The sequence below is a fragment of the Phoca vitulina genome, unplaced genomic scaffold (assembly GCF_004348235.1).
Source record: "Phoca vitulina isolate PV1807 unplaced genomic scaffold, GSC_HSeal_1.0 scaffold19, whole genome shotgun sequence".
Classification (NCBI taxonomy): domain Eukaryota; kingdom Metazoa; phylum Chordata; class Mammalia; order Carnivora; family Phocidae; genus Phoca; species Phoca vitulina.
In genome coordinates, this window is record NW_022589722.1 from 21,525,101 (window position 1) to 21,543,456 (window position 18,356).

Here is an 18,356-nt window from a genome sequence, read left to right on the forward strand (position 1 = left end):
GCCGTGAGAAGAACACTTCTTGCAATGTAAGGCTTCCAGGGGTGGCACCACGCGAGACAGCCAGGTAACAAAACTGATCCCAGGACTTCGTTGCCCACCAAGAGGCATAGACGTAAAACCTGCCCGACGGGGCCCAGCTCTCAAAATACTCTATAAAGGACTCAAATTCAGAAAAGGCAAAAAAAGTTACAAGCTCTCTCATGTTAGAAACGGAGCTGGGTTTTACGGATCATCAAAGCCTGCTGAGCAGCCTCTTGGGAGAGAGAGAGGGGATTCCTTCTAACCAAGCGATGCCTCTGGCTTTGCAAAATTTGGTGTAACAACCCAATAAATACCAAGTGGAGTTAGATATATGGGAGCTTTTAGCCTCGAATACAGGTGGCAAATGTCAAAGGAAGTAGCTTTGTGCGTGAACAGGACAGAGAGCAGGGAGACAACGTGTCCCAGGCGCTATGGACCACAATGAACCACAGGCCGTAAGGAAGGAGAGCTCCATGCAAGCAGGGTCTCCTCACCCCAGCACCCAGCATAGCGCCTGGCAGACAGCAGATGATGCGTGCTCTCTGAATGAGGGAGGGAAGGAAGGAAACACAGCAAAGCCACATCGATGACCCACAGCCCCTGGAAACACTGACCCAGTTGATGGGAACGATGTCAAGATCTACTTAACAGAGAAGTGAGATCTCAGAGCAGCCTGAACACCTCCAAGAAAATATCTGGAGGTACATTTATCCAGACAGCAACCTATACTAAGCTGTACATAAAAGGGAGTTAAAGACTCCAAAACCTTTCAATGTCTGGGGGTGAGGGTTTTGAAGGTTGTTTTCGTTTTGCAACTTTTTTTTTTTTTTCTTACCACTGCAAGTTACTAAGACAAAGCAAAAAAGAAACAGGCTCTGAAAACATTCTTGGCCCGTGCCCCAGTGAACAAGAGTTGAATATCAAAATACAACTCACGAAAACAAACCAACAGAGCTACCACGGACTCCCATGCACGCCCGGAAAGATGTAAGAGTTGGGACGGATGTCTCGGGGGGATGTACCTCCACACTGTAGATCACAGGGCAGCAGTGAGTGGCCGGCAGGTCAGGACGAGGCAGGCGACAGCCGTCTCCGGACCCCCAGGGTGGCGCTCCCCCTTGCAAGTCCGCTGCCAACCTGCTCTGAGTTTCTGGCGATTGCACAGCTTGGGTCAAACATTCACACTCCCCAGAGGACTTTTAATGGAAAAATCACACCGAACATGTCATGTGCCAGATGCAAATGCTCACCGGGTACCAGAAACTAGGAATAAAACACATCTAACATCCAATAGGGCATTCTGCCATCCTCACTCCGGGGAGATAGTTTCTAGAGTGTTCTCTGACTCTGAGTGATTGTGTTCGATCCTTACGCGGGAGGTGGGAACAGATAATGGACCCTGTGAGGAGGAAGAATAAAGCTTGGGGAGCTATGGGCTGAGCTGTGTCCTCCCAAAAAGAGACGTCGAAGTCCTAAGCCCCAGGACCTCAGGATGTGACTGTATTTGGAAACAGAGTCTTTGGAGAAGATTCCAGTTAAAATGAGGTCCTTAGGGTGAGCCCTAATCGAATAGGACCGATGTCCTCACAAAACAGGGGAAATTTGGACACCGAGCTGTGCACAGAGGGCAGACGATGTGTCGACACGCCGGGAGCGGGCAGCCGTGTGACCAGAGTGGCGACAGCCAAGGACCGCCAAGGATCCAGGCAAACCCCAGCAGCTGGAAGAGGCGAGGAAGGACCCTCCCCTAGAGTCAGCAGAGCGAGCACGGCCCTGCTGACACCCTCAGGTGGCTTGACTCTGGACTTCAAGACTCCAGAACTGTGCAACAACACAGCCCTGCTGTCTCGGGCGACCCAGTTGCTGGTCCCCGGTCACAGCGGCCACAGGAAGCCTGTACAGAGGCGGTAAGCCCCCCACCCAAGGCTGAACTGGCAAGAGCAGCAAATAAGAAACTGTGCTCTGTCAAAACTTCTACCTCCTGGGTCCTAGACTCTCAGGGACTGTGACCGGCTTTCAATGAAGGCAACCTCTAAATCCATGACCCCAATGCACCCTGGCACATGAAGGGGCGCTCCGACGTGGATGGAGTTTTCAAAACTTCGCCCCCCTCCCAGGGGGTGCACAGGCGTTCGCTTCAACCACGTCCTGCAGCAGAGGGCTTGCCGAAGCATTACGTAGGGAAGTCTCTTGGATTGGAGGTAAGCAACATTTGGGCGAGGCATTTGGGGGGTTTTTGAGATGAGGAGATGACAATTTGACAAGTGGCTGCCCACTCCTCCCCCGCCATCTTTCAGCCACGATGTCCCACTGCGAACATCAGCAGACCAGACAACGAACACCCGAGCCACGTTAAAACGATAATTAGCGCGAGTGAGAACGGTACCCACCGCTCAGCGAGGAGAATCGCGGGCAGGCTTGTCATCTGTGGGGGGTTTAAAGATGAGCCCTGCGTGTGAACAGAAAGTAGTTTCTGAAACAACAACAGCCCTTTAGGGACTTGGGTCAAGTTGACTCATAAAGGCCCCCTCACTTGCAGACGTGGTTCCCTAAGACACAAAATAGAGGATGAGGAGATTCTCTCTTACCCCCACCAGGCCGGGCACCAGCAAAGCTCCAAGTCAAATAATCCACCTGCTCCAAGGGAAAGAGTACAGGAAACTGGCTTTGGCCAAGGGCGAATGGGAGAATCCTGCCTCCGGGCAGCCTCCGCCCTCACTCTCTAAGAAGTCCTAAAACTTGTTTCACAACCAAAGTCCACCCTCAGGGGATTTGGGGGAATTTGTTACTGGAACCAGAGCCACAGTGGCAGCTGCAGATAAGGAGGCAAAAGGTCCAGATCCCACCAGCCGATCCCAAGCATTGTTGGGAAACCCACAACCAGTTCTCATCCGTACACCGCCGTCTCTCGGCTTCTCCTAACGGGAAAAGTATACCCAAATAACAAACCGAGTCCAACTTACCACCCTGTAATGGTGGGTCTGCATTTGCATAGGTGAATCTGTTACTAATTTGCGTTTTCAACAAGGTGTATACATTAACATTATTTTTGAAACAATTGATGGTGTTATGGGCTGAATTCTGTCCGCCCCAGCCCCCTCCCGTCCAACCCACCAAATTCATAGGTGGAAGTCTTAACCTCTGAAACCCCAGAGATTGGCTGCATTTGGAGACAGGTTAAAGAGATGTTAAGATTAAATGAAGTCATTAGGGTGGGCGGGGGCCCTAATCCGGTATGACTGGTGTCCTCATAAGAAGAGGAGATTGGGACAAGACAGACATAGAGGGACCATGTGAAGACACAGAGGAACAATGGCCATCGACAAGCCAAGGAGAGAAGCCTCCAAAGATACAACCGTGCTGAGACCCTGATCTTGGACTTTCAGCCTCTAGACCTGCAGGGCAATAAATGTATTGTGTAACCCCCCCACCCCATCCCCCCTCCGCCCCACCCCCACCTATGGTCCTTTGTTACGGCAGCCCAAGCAAAGTGATGCACATGAAATTCTACATTTCTTAATTTCTTTTCTTTAATCACATAACTAATGGTCTTTAAAAAAAAAAAAAATCACAAAATACACTACATCAGGGATTTTTTTTGGCCATTTCCTTAAAAGTCTTAAAATTACCAAAGCAGGGAACAAAAGGTACCACTAATGTCCCTGTGTCACTGGGCAGATGGGTATCATAACAGTGCAAGTATTGGCCGGTAGAGAGTGTAAGGGAAGCAGACCCAGGAGAATAAAAGGGTTTTAGAGAAGAGACTGGTGGTCGGCTTGACAGGACTTTTAAGATCTTCAGGCTAGTGTTCCCACTGAGCATTTGGGGGCTTCTGCTAGCCCACCTTCTCTTGGGAACCACTCCCTCCCCCACTCTCCGAGCAATTCAAAGAGGACTGATTGCTTCTCCCCTCCACCCGCTCCAGGGCTGTGGTCTCAACCCTTCTAACCAGATCATGACCAAGACTTCCACCACATCTCCTGGGGAAGAGATGCTCTCCCTCAGCTGCAATGGGGGGGTGGGTAGGACATATGGCTGAGGACCATCCTGCCTTCCCATGGGGACACTGCTTGAGAATGAAGCCAACACACAAGAGAGCAGAGCCAATAAACAGGGCAATGACTTCTTGAGGAGTAGATCCAGGACAGCCTGATGCTTCCCTCTATTTTCAGTTACTTGAGCAGATAAAGTCCTTTTTTTTTTTTTTCCAACATCAGTTGGTAGGGGTTTCTACCATTTATGTCTCCAACAGTCCTCACCGAGCCAAAGAGGCACTCTGGTATACGTGATTATATATCCCACTTCATATATAAAAGTTTCATCAAAATTTGAAGTGTGTTTACATTTGACTAAAACCCATATAATTTCAAGGGTGCTTAATCAGGAGTGCAGTATATGAGCTTTAGGAACTTTAGGATGTCCCTGACATTCTAAGGGGAAAAAAATATATATTTAGGTGCCTAAGGGTCTGTGGCAGAAACCAACTGAGGGACTGTCCACTCCAAACTTCAGGATCTTAGGGGGAAGTACAGTACAATGATCCAGCTTGTTTTGAATTCTGAAATTCGAAAAACTTGCACCACCTTGCCTATTCTTAGGCTGACATCTGAAGTTTTCATCATAAACTCATTTCTAAGGACAGAATTCCCGGTATATTATAAACAGTAACACTTTAAAATAAAACTTTCACATTTTTAAACAGAACCTAACCATCTGAGACCCATCATTCATTTTAAAAATTCAAGAGCAAGCTATGTTTTTGAGATCTGAAAAAATTTATGTCATTCCTTAGCACGAGAAAGGGGCCCAGGCGTCCTGTTTCTAACCCCAAATGTAAACAGTGTGAGAGAGCGTGCAAGGGGGCACCTGGTGGTGGTGCCTGCCCTAATTAGCAGAAGGTTCCCACCCACCCATTTCAAACAGTTCCTCTGTTTGGGGTCCCTCTGAAGGGTTTGATACTCAAGAGCAGCATACCAGAGGGACACTGGTGTTGGGTAAGTAAGAGATGCGCCTTTATAAACAGGGCGGCGGGGGTGGGAGGGATGACTGGGAAAATGGAAGGATGATCCACGGATCTGGGAGGGCTGGCCTTAGTCCAGTCAATTTCAGGGGAGGATCCATATATGTGAGGCTGAAAATCTGAAAATTGATTCCGTTAAAACCATCCACACCTGTATCCTCCATGGAAGAGCTTCATTCATGTATCCCCAGGGGTATGTACATCCCAGTGTCAAGACACCTGGGCCAGTGGATTACGGGACAGAGGTTAAGAGGAAATGTTCTACAGACAGAACTGGGGTCCGGTCTCTGGCTTTACACTTGGGCAAAAACTCCATCTCTGCGCCTCAGTTTCCCCCATGGATCAAATGAACTGCACAGCTTAGTAGGATTAAAAGCCATCGTGCATGTAAAGCATATATCCTAAGCATTTAAGAGAGACTCAAGGGATGGTCGCTACAATTGTTATCCCCATTATTACTGTTACTGTTATTTTAAATACTGTGAAGTACAACTTGCTAAGGAAGAGTCCTCTCCTATCCCAGTGATGGGCTCTCATCTCCTTTCCCAGGCAGAGGGCAAATTTCCAATGAGAGAAAGGAGCAAGGTGGACAGAAAGTTCCAGGAAAATGGCCTCAGGTGATGAGTGGATTAAGGTTTGCCATTATGTTCAGGGTCTCTGCAAGCTTTCTGAGAGCTCTGGACAGGTCTGGAAAGACAAAACCTGTGGCCCCCTCCTCTACCCCCCCGGGAGCCATCTGTCTCCTCATTTTGCCAAGCACAACCACCGAAAGTCAGAGGCGAAGAGCATGTAGGGAGGGATAGGGGAGAAAGAGGGGGGAAGCTCTAAATAATAACACAATTACAATCACTACTACTTACCGAGTGCTTTCTGTGTATGGCTCTGTCCTAAGCATTACACACACATTAACAGATTTAATGAGCTCAAAAATGCTGTTTCAATAGGAGTTATGGATAAATCCAAGCAGAAGAAAAAGGGGTATGTCAATAAGCAAGAGCCAGAGAAAGCATCCCTTGGTGTGCATTAAGTCAGACTACCACTGGAAAAGCAGCAGGGCTTCATGAACCATGAAAGCAACGTCGTGCCAAGTGCAAGTTTATAAAGTGCTGTGGTGCCTGGATCACACACACCCTCTGATAAGCCCCGGGTTCATCTATCACTCTTCCGTGATTCGCTAAGCAAACCTATTCATGCAGCACCAACGTCTGGCTTACAAGGGCAGTGTGGTAATAACCCAAACGGACCTCACAAATACTAGAGGCAATCCTAAACATCCCACAGAAACACGCTGGTTATCTGAAGAAGCGTCTTCGGGCACTGGGGCTGAGCTTCCGTACAAAGTTAGCCGTCCTCCCCAGCGACTTCCCCATCACTGATGATCTCTCAATCCACCACAAGCACCACTCTGCAAAGGGTTCTCCAAAGGACATCTGATGGATGTGAAGCCCAGTAAACAGAAACCACGGTCAAAGACTCCATCAGCACCTAGGGACCAACAGCGTAGCCAGGAAGAATCAAACACTCACAGGGAAGAGCCGACCTTCTCCGTCAGGGTTTAAAACACCTAAGGGGAGAAGAAAGGGGAGGCTGAAGATCAGAGAAAATGGAGAGAGCAGAGAAATGGAAAGTTAAGGTAGCAGGGAGAAGAGGGTGTGGGGAGGATGGTGGCCACACAGCGACATCCAAGAAGGACAAGACAAGGGAAGCAGCGGGGAGACAAAGGTTCTTCAAGCTCTGCCCTGGCCAAACTTCACCATTCAGACTGGAGGGTGTAGAGAAAGGCAGGTCTCAGCCTGGAGAGGTGGCAAGGGTCCCTTCCCCACCTCCGCCAGCATGATCGCCATACTGGTCACGGGCAAGGGGGCGTGCCCTCTTCCAACTCGGGAAACCCTGAGAAGCTAATCCACACACACGCATAACCCACGCACTCCGGCAGCGCACTGGAGTCCTCAGGGTTCAGCAAGAAAGGGTTTGTATTATTGCCTGGACAGCAAATGAAATCCAAAATAACCACCACTGTCACCGTGCAGGGAGCAGACAGCCTGGTCCAGGCGTGCGGTGAAACACTGAGGATCCCCCCGTCCTAAGAAGCACTCTTTACCGGAGGGCTCACGCGCTCTGGCAAGGCAGCCAGCCTAGAGCACGGGGAGGATGGCATGCAAAATGCAGAAGCAGAGGCCAGCACGGGGCACAGATGCAGTTCAGCATCCAGCACTGGGAAAACCTTGCAGAAAGGGCTACCTGAGCTGGGTTGTGCGGGAAAAACAGGGGTGGCCTAAGGCAGACAGAGGGAAAGAGCTTATCATGCAGAAGGAGAGGTATGTGCACAGCTTGGCAGGCTTGGGGGGAAATAACCAGTAAGAAAACAAAACAAAACAAAACAATGAGGTCGGGACTGGGGATGTGGCTGCAGAGAAAGGCAGGGGCCAGTTTATAATAAGCTTTCTGTGTCCTGATAAGGAAGTTGGAAGGGGGCGCCTGGGTGGCTCAGTCATTGGGTGTCTGCCTTCGGCTCAGGTCATGATCCCAGGGTCCCGGGATCGAGCCCCGCATCGGGCTCCCTGCTCAGTGGGAAGCCTGCTTCTCCCTCTCCCCCTGCTTGTGTTCCCTCTCTGGCAATATCTCTCTCTGTCAAATAAATAAATAAAATCTTTAAAAAAAAAAAAAAAAAGAAAGTTGGAATTTTCCAGGGCCCAAGTGTAAGCCAGTGAGTGTAAATACACAGAACATTCTAGAAAAGCCCTTGTTCTTTAAAGATTAAAAATAAAGGCTCTCTTATCTATAAGGGATCAGGCTAGTCTATTTGAAAACCTCTGTTATCCAGAATGGCTTCCGCGGCAATTCTGAAAGGTGGGTACTGCTGTCTCCCAGCAAACCCATCCTCAGGCAGAGAAACACCAACAGTCCCGGGAAGCACAGCACAGCTTTACTTTTAAGGTAGATCGGGAGCCCAGATGTCAGAGCTCCAGCCGTTTTGCTCTCGGCCCACTGCAGCTGCTTTGGGAACCACTCATGAGGAAAAGAAGAATTGTCTCTATTCCGTCCCTTACTGGGTGTCATCCAAGGCTAGGAAAAAGGTTGTTCTATAACCCTGGGCTCGTTGGAACAAACCCCCCAGTAAAAGCAGCTCTGGAGAGTGCACTTTCACCCAAGCCCCATCCCCACGCCCAGCCACACCAAGGGAGAATGTGCTATTTCAAGAATTGCTGCTATTTTCAAGAGTAAACTTTATTCCAATGAGGCCGCTTTCCGGTGGGCAATGAAAACCATCTCAGAATTCTGTACCGATGATGGGGATTGGAGAAAAGTGCAGAAGCTCCTCTCAGCTTCCATCCCCACCGTACCCGTTCTAGCCCAGTGGTCTTCACAGCTTCGTGCATGAACTAAGGCAAAAGCCTGTTCAATGGCCTCCCAGATTCCATCTCTCCCCACTCCAGTCTGACCCCAATACTGTTACTAGGCTCATCTTCCTAAAACAGAGCCTTTTTTTTTCCCTAAGATTTTATTTATTTATTTGAGATTGAAAGAGAGAGAGCATGAGCGGGCGGGGGCGGGGCAGGCAGAGGGAGAGGGTGAAGCAGGCTCTCCACTGAGCAGGGAGCCCAACCCAGGGCTCGATCCCAGGACCCTGGGATCATGACCTGAGCTGAAGGCAGATGCTTAACCCACTGAGCCCCCAGGCGCCCCTAAAACAGAGCTTTGAATACACCATCCTCCTGATCAGAAGTCACCCTGCCTTCCAAGAGCCCACAGCCCCCAACCTAGCTTGCCAAGTTCATCTCCAACTCCTTGCTAACAGAAACCCAAGCTGGCTTATCCTGTAATCCAGAAATACGTATTTGTCAACCTAACCCTTGACCTCCCCTGCAAATCTTCTGTTCAGATTTTAACCATCCTGCGTCCAAAGACCCAACTCAACTCCTACCTCCACCGAGTTTAAGCAGCTAAAGCAAACTCCCGCCTCTGATTTCCCATCCAGCTTCAATAATCCCCAACCATTCACTGCACTGCAGCATGGTTTCTATTCTTGCTCTGAACCTGTTCGTCTGAATCTTCCATTGTTGTTTAATTTATCACACATTCTTTAAATCTCTCCAACTATGTTTCTTGAGGGCAAGTGCAGCAGGCTTTCAATTTAATTTAATGAATGATTACTTTAGGATTCCTAAGTGCCAGGAGTGTAGCAAGACATACCCACAGGTACTCAGATGGGCTAACCTAGCCACAGTGCTTAAGGAGCTGACCCACAAGTGCGGGAATAAGAAAAGTACCTGGTTGGGGCGCCTGGGTGGCTCAGTTGGTTAAGCAACTGCCTTCGGCTCAGGTCGTGATCCTGGAGTCCCGGGATCGAGTCCCGCATCGGGCTCCCTGCTCGGCAGGGAGTCTGCTTCTCCCTCTGACCCTCCTCCCTCTCATGCTCTCTGTCTCTCATTCTCTCTCTCTCTCAAATAAATAAATAAAATCTTTAAAAAAAAAAAAAGAAAAGAAAAGAAAAGTATCTGGTTGGGGCACCTGGGTGGCTCAGTCGGTTAAGCCTCTGCCTTTGGCTCAGGTCATGATCCCAGGGTCCTGGGATCGAGCTCCGCATCGGGCTCCCTGCTCGGTGGGGAGCCTGCTTCTCCCTCTTCCTCTGCCTGCCCCTCCCCCTGCCTGTGCGTGCTCTCTCTCTCTCAAATAAATAAAACATTAAAAAAAAAAAAAAGTATCTGGACACTGACAAAGTCAAGCATTAGAAGACAAGCACAGTCTTCGGGGTTTGGGGGCAATGCCTCCTCCCACACTGTTCTTCCATCTCCTATTCACTAAGACCCAGATCGAATATTCTCTTCTTTGACTCCCTCAAGCATAATGCTACCCAACACACTGCGCCCACTGTCCTTCGTCCATGCCTTTATTAGCATCTACCTCCCTCACCAAGACAAGGCTACTGATGATGGCAGGTGATCTCATCTCTGGTCCCGATGTCAAGACGAGACCTGCACATCGTGACAGTTTAGTGAATGCTGGCTGAGAAGTGGTGGCTGAGTGGATGCTGAATGAGTGAAGGAAATGCCAACAAGGATATACGGAGTGCCCGGGGCCTGTAGGCAGGAGAGATGGTGACTGGACAGAGAAAGGACAGAGGATGGAGGAGTCTGATCCAAAAAAGGGAGAAGCAGTATCAGAACCAAGTGGGAAAACAAGGGCCATTTTTAGGCAATAGCCAAGAGGCCAGGACTAGAGAAGACTAGGCCAGGACTGTACTCCCCCTGCCTTGCGACAAAGCCATCAGCGTTTGAACCACAACAATGACCCCAAAGAGAGTTCAGTTTGCTGACCTGAAATGTCCTTCACATTTTTAAAATAACATCTTCCTGGAGAGGCCTCAAGTCCGTACGTCCGCTGATGTTCACGCGCCCTCCCTCTCCCGGCACGTCCCACCCCCCACCCCCCACACCCCCCAGCAGCACTGAGAACACGACCGCTTGTTCATTCAACAAACAAATCATTCTGTGTGGCCACACTCCTTATTTTGTGCAGACCTACTAAGCACGGGGCACCATGCCTGCAGGCAGGGGAAAAGCCCTACCTGCTGATTCACTCTGCCTGAACCTCCCTTGGCTCCTGCAACAACCAGGAAATGTCATTCCCAGATGAGCGCTCACATCAGTCAAGGAGGCTGGCATACTAAGGATGGACACAACTGTTCTGGAAACAAAAGGGGGGAAGGGGTGTTTCCCAGGAGCCACAGAAATGTTAACCTTACTCAATAATAAATCGGTGACCGATGTATCCAAGGCAATCCCTAACCACACAATCACACTGGAGAGCCCAGGATTCCCTGCTGGATTTAAATGAAAAAAAGAAGGAAAAAAAAAAAAAAACAGGAAGAAAGAAATGCCCACATGTGTATGTTCTGCTCTAAATCCTCCTAAATTCTACTGCTTCTTCCATGGAAAGATCAGCAAGCCCCTTCTTCCCAGTTGGCCTTGGTACTTCAAAAAAGGACTATGTGAAAAGCAAACCTCTCCCTGTAGTCAGGGCTCCATCTCCATCTTCATTTGCTGCCCTTCCAAAGCGCAGCCCCATAATGTGACAAGAGAGGCTAAAATTACCGGTGATATGGCACTTTCCATTCCAGCCCCAGCCTGTGATTATCTACAACTCCAGGTTGCCCCAAATTACCTCTGGAGCCTCAAACGCCTTACATTTTATTTCATTCCTAGAACAAATTCCTTTCTGGAAACTTTCATAAGAGATAAAGGAACAAAAACCGAAAAAGCCCTAGATATCTCAGTCGCAGCGAAGGAAGAGCCAGTAGGCTAGCATGCTTCTGAACATCTCCTACGTTTATCACCTCTCCTGTATACCTAGGCAGAAGCCAATTAATTCATGTCTCCACAATTATGAAAACTCAGAATCCTAGAAATTCTTGCCTAATTTATTTTTTTAATTTTTTTAAAGGATTTTATTTATTTATTTGAGAAAGAGAGAGAGAGCGTGCAGGAGTGGTGGGGAGGGGCAGAGGGAGAGGGAGATGCAGACTCCCCGCTGAGCAGGGAGCATGAGCAGTGAGACCCCAGGACCCTGAGATCAGGACCTGAGCCGAAGGCAGACGTTTAACCGACTGAGACACCCAGGAGCCCCTTACCTAATTTACTTTTTAAACCACTTCTGTTCTTGATATATTCTTAGAGGTAGAACCTCAGTGGGAGTGGTTAAGGAACTCAGACAGGTGTGTAGTTAGGACTGCTACCTCCAGGAAGAACAGCAGTTAAACAAGTAAATCTGCCCTCAAGTAACTGGGTTAGTAAGGGAACGGTAGGTGCTGGTTAGTGGTTATGAAAGTTGATATAACTACCAGACTTCTTTCAGTAATACAATTCCATATTAGGGTCCCTGGCAGGTGAACATAGGGAGTTATATGTTAAAACATTTGAAGTTTGTATTAAAAAATCCTTGGTGTCACGTAACAGATAAGGCTCCCAAAAGCATCCATCATGATTGTCTTAATCAAATAATTTGAAATACAATAAAGGAACTAGCTATTAAAAAGAGCCTTTTATGAATCCCTTTTGTAAAATAAAAATCTTTTGTACCCCAATTACTTGTCTTAAAGTGTTTGCCTTTAAAATCAAATTTTATAAGCCAAATTCTGCTAAAATAGAGCACTCCGATACTTAGCATCAATATCGAAATAATAATTTTTTAAAAAGTCGTATTTACATTGCACTCACTTTGAATCTTCTCTTTCCAATAAGCACTGCCCTCTATAGCCAGGAAATCAATGCCTGAGTAGAGAGAACCCTTCTTTCTAGAACACAAATGTGGAGGCATAAAATTAAATTGGTTTTCATTTTTCCCAACTTGTGCATCTACACGGATTGCTTTTCTGCATCCATTTTTCTTCTAAACATCCCTCCCTCATACTCACCCAAGAGCTTGTCTACAAGGTAAATGGCACACACACCTCCCACCATGGGGCAAATGAAAGGGCTCCCCTTTCCACGGTAGAGTCCAGACTTTGCAAAATCCCCAAGGGTCAACTGGAGACAATCAAAATTTTCAGCATTGCTTTTTATCACAACATACTTAATTCTCAAGTAGTTCTCAAAGAATAGGTAACATCAAAACCAAGTTGCTTTCATATTACTTAAGAAATTAGCAGGCAAGTCTAGATGCTTATGTGTGAACGACCTAATATATCAGAGAGAGAGATCAGAGAATCTACAAGCAACACAGCAAAGACTTCACGCTTCTTTTCTTCAGCATTGTCTACCCATGGTGTTTTATATTTCAAGATAGAGTACACCTTTGAACTGGTCAGGCCTCTTCCCATTTCAGAGCTAGAAATCTTAAATAGTCGGAGCTTTGCCACTAACTTAGGCAAACCCATTCCCTCTCTGGGCCCTAAATTCCTAGCTGCAAGGTACAGAACTGATGTATAGAGACAATGCCTGAAGCCCAGAGAGGTCAAGCAGTATTCTAATGTCACACAGCAAGTTTGCAACAGATGATGCAAGACTAGACCCAGATCTCCTGATTTTACTTAAATCACCCTGCCTCCCACTCAACACAGGTAAAGATGATACAGGCAAAACACACACACAGGCTTCTTTTCCCTCCATTCTCTGGCTCCTATATCTGAAAAAAACCTAAATATATTTTGCCCTGGGGCTCACTGCTGCAACTGTGATTTTCCTTTCTCCCTAACATCCTCCAGCAGTTACACTGTTGCTTTTCTTCTTCACTATACAGTTTGCTCATCCAACAACACACACACACATACACAAACACGTATGCACACAGGCATGCACACACACTCGTCCTCATTATTAAACTCTTCCTTTTCCAACAGCAAAGAAAGTTTAGGCCAGAACTGAACTGACTCAAATACTAGAACCTTGTTCTAGTGCTAAACGTGGCCATAACTCTACCGAGAAGCCCATCTGACACAATGGAATTTGTTCTCAGAGAGAAGGACTTTTCCCCCATACTGTATCATTTGTCAAGTAACATTGTCATTTCTCCCACTGCTGCATAATCACATAATGAAAGCCCCAGATGGAATGCACGTACACAAGAGGGCAGACTTAAGGTTGATAAGGGACCCTTTACTTGCATTCTAACAGTTTTTTTAAAGAACAGGCAAAGTGCTCAATGTAGAAGGATAAAGGACAAAAAAAGAAAATTCCTTTTCCTGTTTTTATTGTGGGATAATCAACTGGTACTCTGGGATCTTATCCAGAAACCATTCTTGTCACCATTTTAATACAGGGAGCATGAAGCTAGTCCCCAGCGTGGAATCCTATTAAATTATCTCCCTTCTAACACCAGGCTTCCCCTCTCCCAGAACACCTTCCAGCCACATTAACTAATGACTGTTCTCTATACACAGTACATACTTTAAGGTTTCCATGCTGTTCTTTCTAGCTGGGACTCCCTTCCTTTCTACTCCTCTGGCAAACTCAAACTCATCCTTTGCACAAACCTATAAAACAGCACTTAGCTCATGATAATGGTTCGTTCCCTGGACTTCTGCTTCCCTGAACGAAATGTGAAACCTCTGCAGCCTCCAAGTGGAGCATGGCATCTGCCACATAATAGATGTTCAATTATTATTTGAGTTAAAAGGAGAAACGTTTTCTAAAATACATTTGCTTATGTTGTAAGTTTACTGGCTGCCGCCTACTGCCCTCCAAGGGTCGATGTGGTCAGAGAGGAAGGGAGTGTCCGCGGACCTCTCAATGTCAAATGCGCTGGAGGAGAGCCGCAAAGCCTCAGCACCACCCGCGGATCCTGTGAGCTGGCTGTATTGCTCAAGGGTGTCAGTGGCTGGGTGCCTGGAGCTCTCAGTCCCCTGGGACTTACTTACCCCGACCCCCGGCCCCCGATCTTGCATGCTCCCTACTCTCTGAGAACTCTGGCTCAAAGATGCCTTCCCATTATTCACAGACCCTAAGGAAGACCAGAATTCTGCCTCAGCTTCTTACTCTCCCTCTGCCACCTGGCTTCCCTGAAATTCACAAGACTTCATTCCTGCCTTAGGACCAGGTATATATCTTTTCCAAGACCAGTTTTCACCAGTTGATGCTCAATGACAAATTTAATAGTATTTTCCTGCTCCAATCTCTCACCCCTTGGCTATACTGTGCCTATGAGAAACAACTATAAAGCTTTAATAGCAGAAATAAAGCTTTATGCTGACAGTTTTCCTTAGACCACAACAATAGCTCCCTTCAAACTACCTAAATATGCACTACACATATGGATAAAAAATCACAAATGTGGTCTACCAGACCCCAGAGTTCAGGAAAATGTAAAAACTCACATAGGTTCACAGGTTCCAAACACTGAGTCTAATTCCATATGCTGAGTTGGGGCTTTTAGAAAACTGTGAGTCTCAAATCTTGGTGACATTTGCTTTCTTTGGTGCCAGTATTCTGAGCAGGGTAATCTCTTCTTGGACTCTGCCTCTCACCTTTTCTGCCTGCCCACCTCTGGAGTCAGCTTTGATAAGACTTGGCCACATGGATAAGGTAAGCCTGGGCAATGGGGCTTTGTTCTTCAGCAAAATAGAATTATCTTCCAATTCTGCTGGAAGAAACCTAGACGCTAATGACTTAATGCTGTTAAAAGAGTAGAGAGCATCTGAGACAAAAGTGCAAACCAGACTGTCGAAGGTTATATGTGTAAAAATACAAGGTATGTATTTTTAAGGGATGACGGTAAGAAATTTCAAGTTTGATGGAGTTGATTCTAGACTCCATTTAGGATGGATGATTTTATGGGATTTTTATGAAGACTGCAGGTGACATGCAGTCCAAAACCAAAAAAAAAAGGCAGTTCTGATCACAAACCCTCAGGGAACACAAAGTTAGCATGGTCTAATGCCCAAAGGATGGAGTTTGCAGGAAGTTCTATCTCCTGAAATGTATAGCCCTCGTATACTCAGAACTTTGCAGTTAACCAGTCCTGACTTGTCGAAATGACACTTTAGATGTGATGAGACCCATCATTCAGCATTTGGAATCCACTCATTCATGCAAGCATACATCAGGTACCAAAAAGTCAAGTTCAGGAGCCTAAAGATAAACCACAGCCTTTTGTAACGTGGGTCCTTGTGTTTTCTTCCTTGGTGGTAGAACAGAAGACTAGTCCCCCTAGTGTCCCGCTACTGTAAGTGGCTGAAGGATGGAGATGCTCCTGCATTCTGCATCCACATTAAAGCACAGCTCAGGAACCCAGAACCCCAAGGAAACCTTCACATCTCCCCAAAGAGATGGAAGCTCTCTGGGACTTAGGAGGAGACCGGAAAACCTGACCTGTCATTTCCAAGGCCCTTATATCGGGTTTAAAAGCCAATGTGATCTGCATTACCTCACACTAAAAAGTTAACCCACTAGCCAGCATGCTTCACTACGTGAAGGAAAAGAACCCACACTTGTCAGTGGATGACTGCCCACTCCAGAGTGATCCAACATTTGCTTTGAACATCTCTCTATCCGACTGGGCAGATTTGTTTCCTGTCCTTGCCACTACTTGAAAACCCACTAACACCTAAATCTTGACAACTTCTGCCTCTCTGTTCCAATTAGTTTTCTTCCTGGTGTGGAATTAACAGGGCCAGCCTCGATAAACGTGCGTTCTCCTCAAACAATTTTCACTGAAGTAAAACACTCCTGAAATATAAAGGTATACTAAGATGTGTGAAACCTTAAAGCCAGGTTTTGTTTTGTTTTGTTTTGTTTTTTATCCCCAGTGAGGACTCATGCCCGTGAGTAATTCATTCATGTCACCCATTTGTGAGAGATGCGAAAAGAAAACACCACTTATTCCTTTCCTAATTTAGAACTTTCCCTTAAGTCTACCAAAGCTGACTCCTGGGGAGGGAAGACAAGCGAGATAAGGAGAAAAATGAGCCTGAAGTGACTGCATCCACGGAGTGAATAAGCACTTTGGGTTTCCACCTGTCAGAGACGGACTGATCTGCATTTAGGGGAGGTGACCGCCCCACCTCATACCCCCCAAGAAGGAAGCAGGAGCCTGAGTGCTCTCTTGGGGAACTTACATAAGACCCTGTAAAACTTCCTGTGACATTCACAGAAAATGTAAGCTGCTATTTTGCTCCCTCAGGAGATCATTTTAATGGACTGAGCGACAAAATTCACAGATTCGGAATTCAACAGAAACCTGCTCAACCGAGGTACACCAGCTCAGGGACGAGAAAAATCCATCCCCATTAAACAGGGTCACCCGGGGGATGGATTCAATGTAAGAGAGACAATCTGTTCCCTCCTAAGTGACCCATTTAAAATCAGATTGTTCCAGGGAAATCTCAAAGGTTTAATAAATTTTAAACTGGCAAGGACAGCCTTGTAGGACTGAGGTTCCTTAAAAAGGAAAATGTTAAAGAAGGTAATAAAGCAATAAACAAAATAACTTAAGGATGCACGAACTTTGGAGTCAGTCATTGCACCCTTCAGCAACAGAGACAGTCACAGGAATGCCTTGATCGCCATACACTGATCTCTCATCATAAGCAGCTTTGTCTAACAGGACGGCCACTCTGCTTAGGTTTCCTCTCTACAGAGAGCGCTGCCATCCAACCACTCTGTCCTATAGAGGGACAAAAAGCTCTGGCTACTCACCCTAAATCGCCTTGACTCTCTACCACAAGGAGCAAAGAAAAGTTCTTTACAGCATCACACCAGGAAAGGCAGGTAAAGATCACCCAAGAGGGACAGCGAAAAACACAGTAGGATCCCCAAAGTACAGGTGCCCACAGCTAACAAGCTGCGGGGACTGGGGGGGTGGGGGTGCGAGATTCGGGCACACCACCTCCCGGTGTGGACGGGAAACTCCTCCTTGCTTGCCCCCGGTTAGCAGCCTCTGTGCCTAGGAGCGGGGCAGTCCCTGAGAAGGGTCCTGGGGACATCAGAGACTTGTGGACTTGCACCTCCGGCCTGTCCAGGGCTCCTGACCCAGGAGCTGAGGGTGTGCCCTCACAGGGGATACCAGCTACAGGTTCGGAGAACTTGTCCGGCGCCGCTCACCAGGGCGCCCCCGCCGAGGCTCTCAAGCACCCCCGGGCTCTTACCTTGGCCGTGACTGCCGCCAAACACAGAGAGACCGCGGAAGAGCTGGGTGGCGTGGCGGCCCCGCCGCCGCCGCCTACAAGGCGCAGGGGGTCCGGGTCGGGGTCCCAGCAGGCGCTGCCCTAGTTCAAGCGGCGGTGCCAAGCGCAGACTTCGGGGCGGCCCCCGGCTCCAAACGCTGCGGGGAGGGTCCGGGCCGCCCAAGCTGAGCACTGTCCCTTCTTTCTCTCCCTCCGGCACCGCTGCCTGGAGCTGCTCCCTGCCCCAAGGACTCTTCCGAGCCGGGGGCGCCCCGCATGGGCAGGGGCCTGCGTCCGCCACGGGCTGGGTCCGGGAAGGGGGCGCTGGGGAGAGACGCGGGGCGGCCGCCGGGGCCGGCTCCACCTCCCGTGCTCCCCGCCGCTTCGCCCCTTCAGGGCAGGGCCTGCCCGCTCCCGGCCCCGCGAGGCGAGCGCGGCCGCGCCCCCAGCTTCGGGCGCCGGGGCTCCGCGCGGCGGCGGGGCAGCGGCAGTCCGACCGGGCCGGACGCCGAGCGCGGCGGCGGAGAGGCTGCAGCCGGCCGCGGCGCCCCCTCCCCCCGGGCCTGCGCCGCCCGCCCGCCCGCGGCTCCGCGGGAAGGAGCGCTGGAGAGGGCCTCGCCCCGGCCTGGGGCGCGGGGCCGGGGGCGCGGGGCCGGGGGAGGCGCCCCGGGAAGGTCACCGGAGCGGAGGCGGGGCGCAGCGCGGTGGGTGCGGGGA

General features: G+C 48.7%; 1 protein-coding gene across 2 annotated transcripts in view; it reads right to left on the minus strand.

The window, feature by feature from the left end:
• The window catches only part of LARGE1 (LARGE xylosyl- and glucuronyltransferase 1), a 522,066-nt gene that overhangs the window by 501,263 nt on the left and 2,447 nt on the right, over positions 1-18,356 (minus strand). Inside the window, exon 1 of one of the 2 annotated variants that reach the window (XM_032416930.1) lies at positions 17,622-18,070. The exons of the other annotated variant lie outside the window; for it this stretch is intronic. The gene's annotated coding sequence lies outside the window, so the exon portion shown is untranslated. Of the gene's footprint in view, positions 1-17,621; positions 18,071-18,356 lie in introns of those variants that run through there. 2 annotated transcript variants of the gene reach the window in all.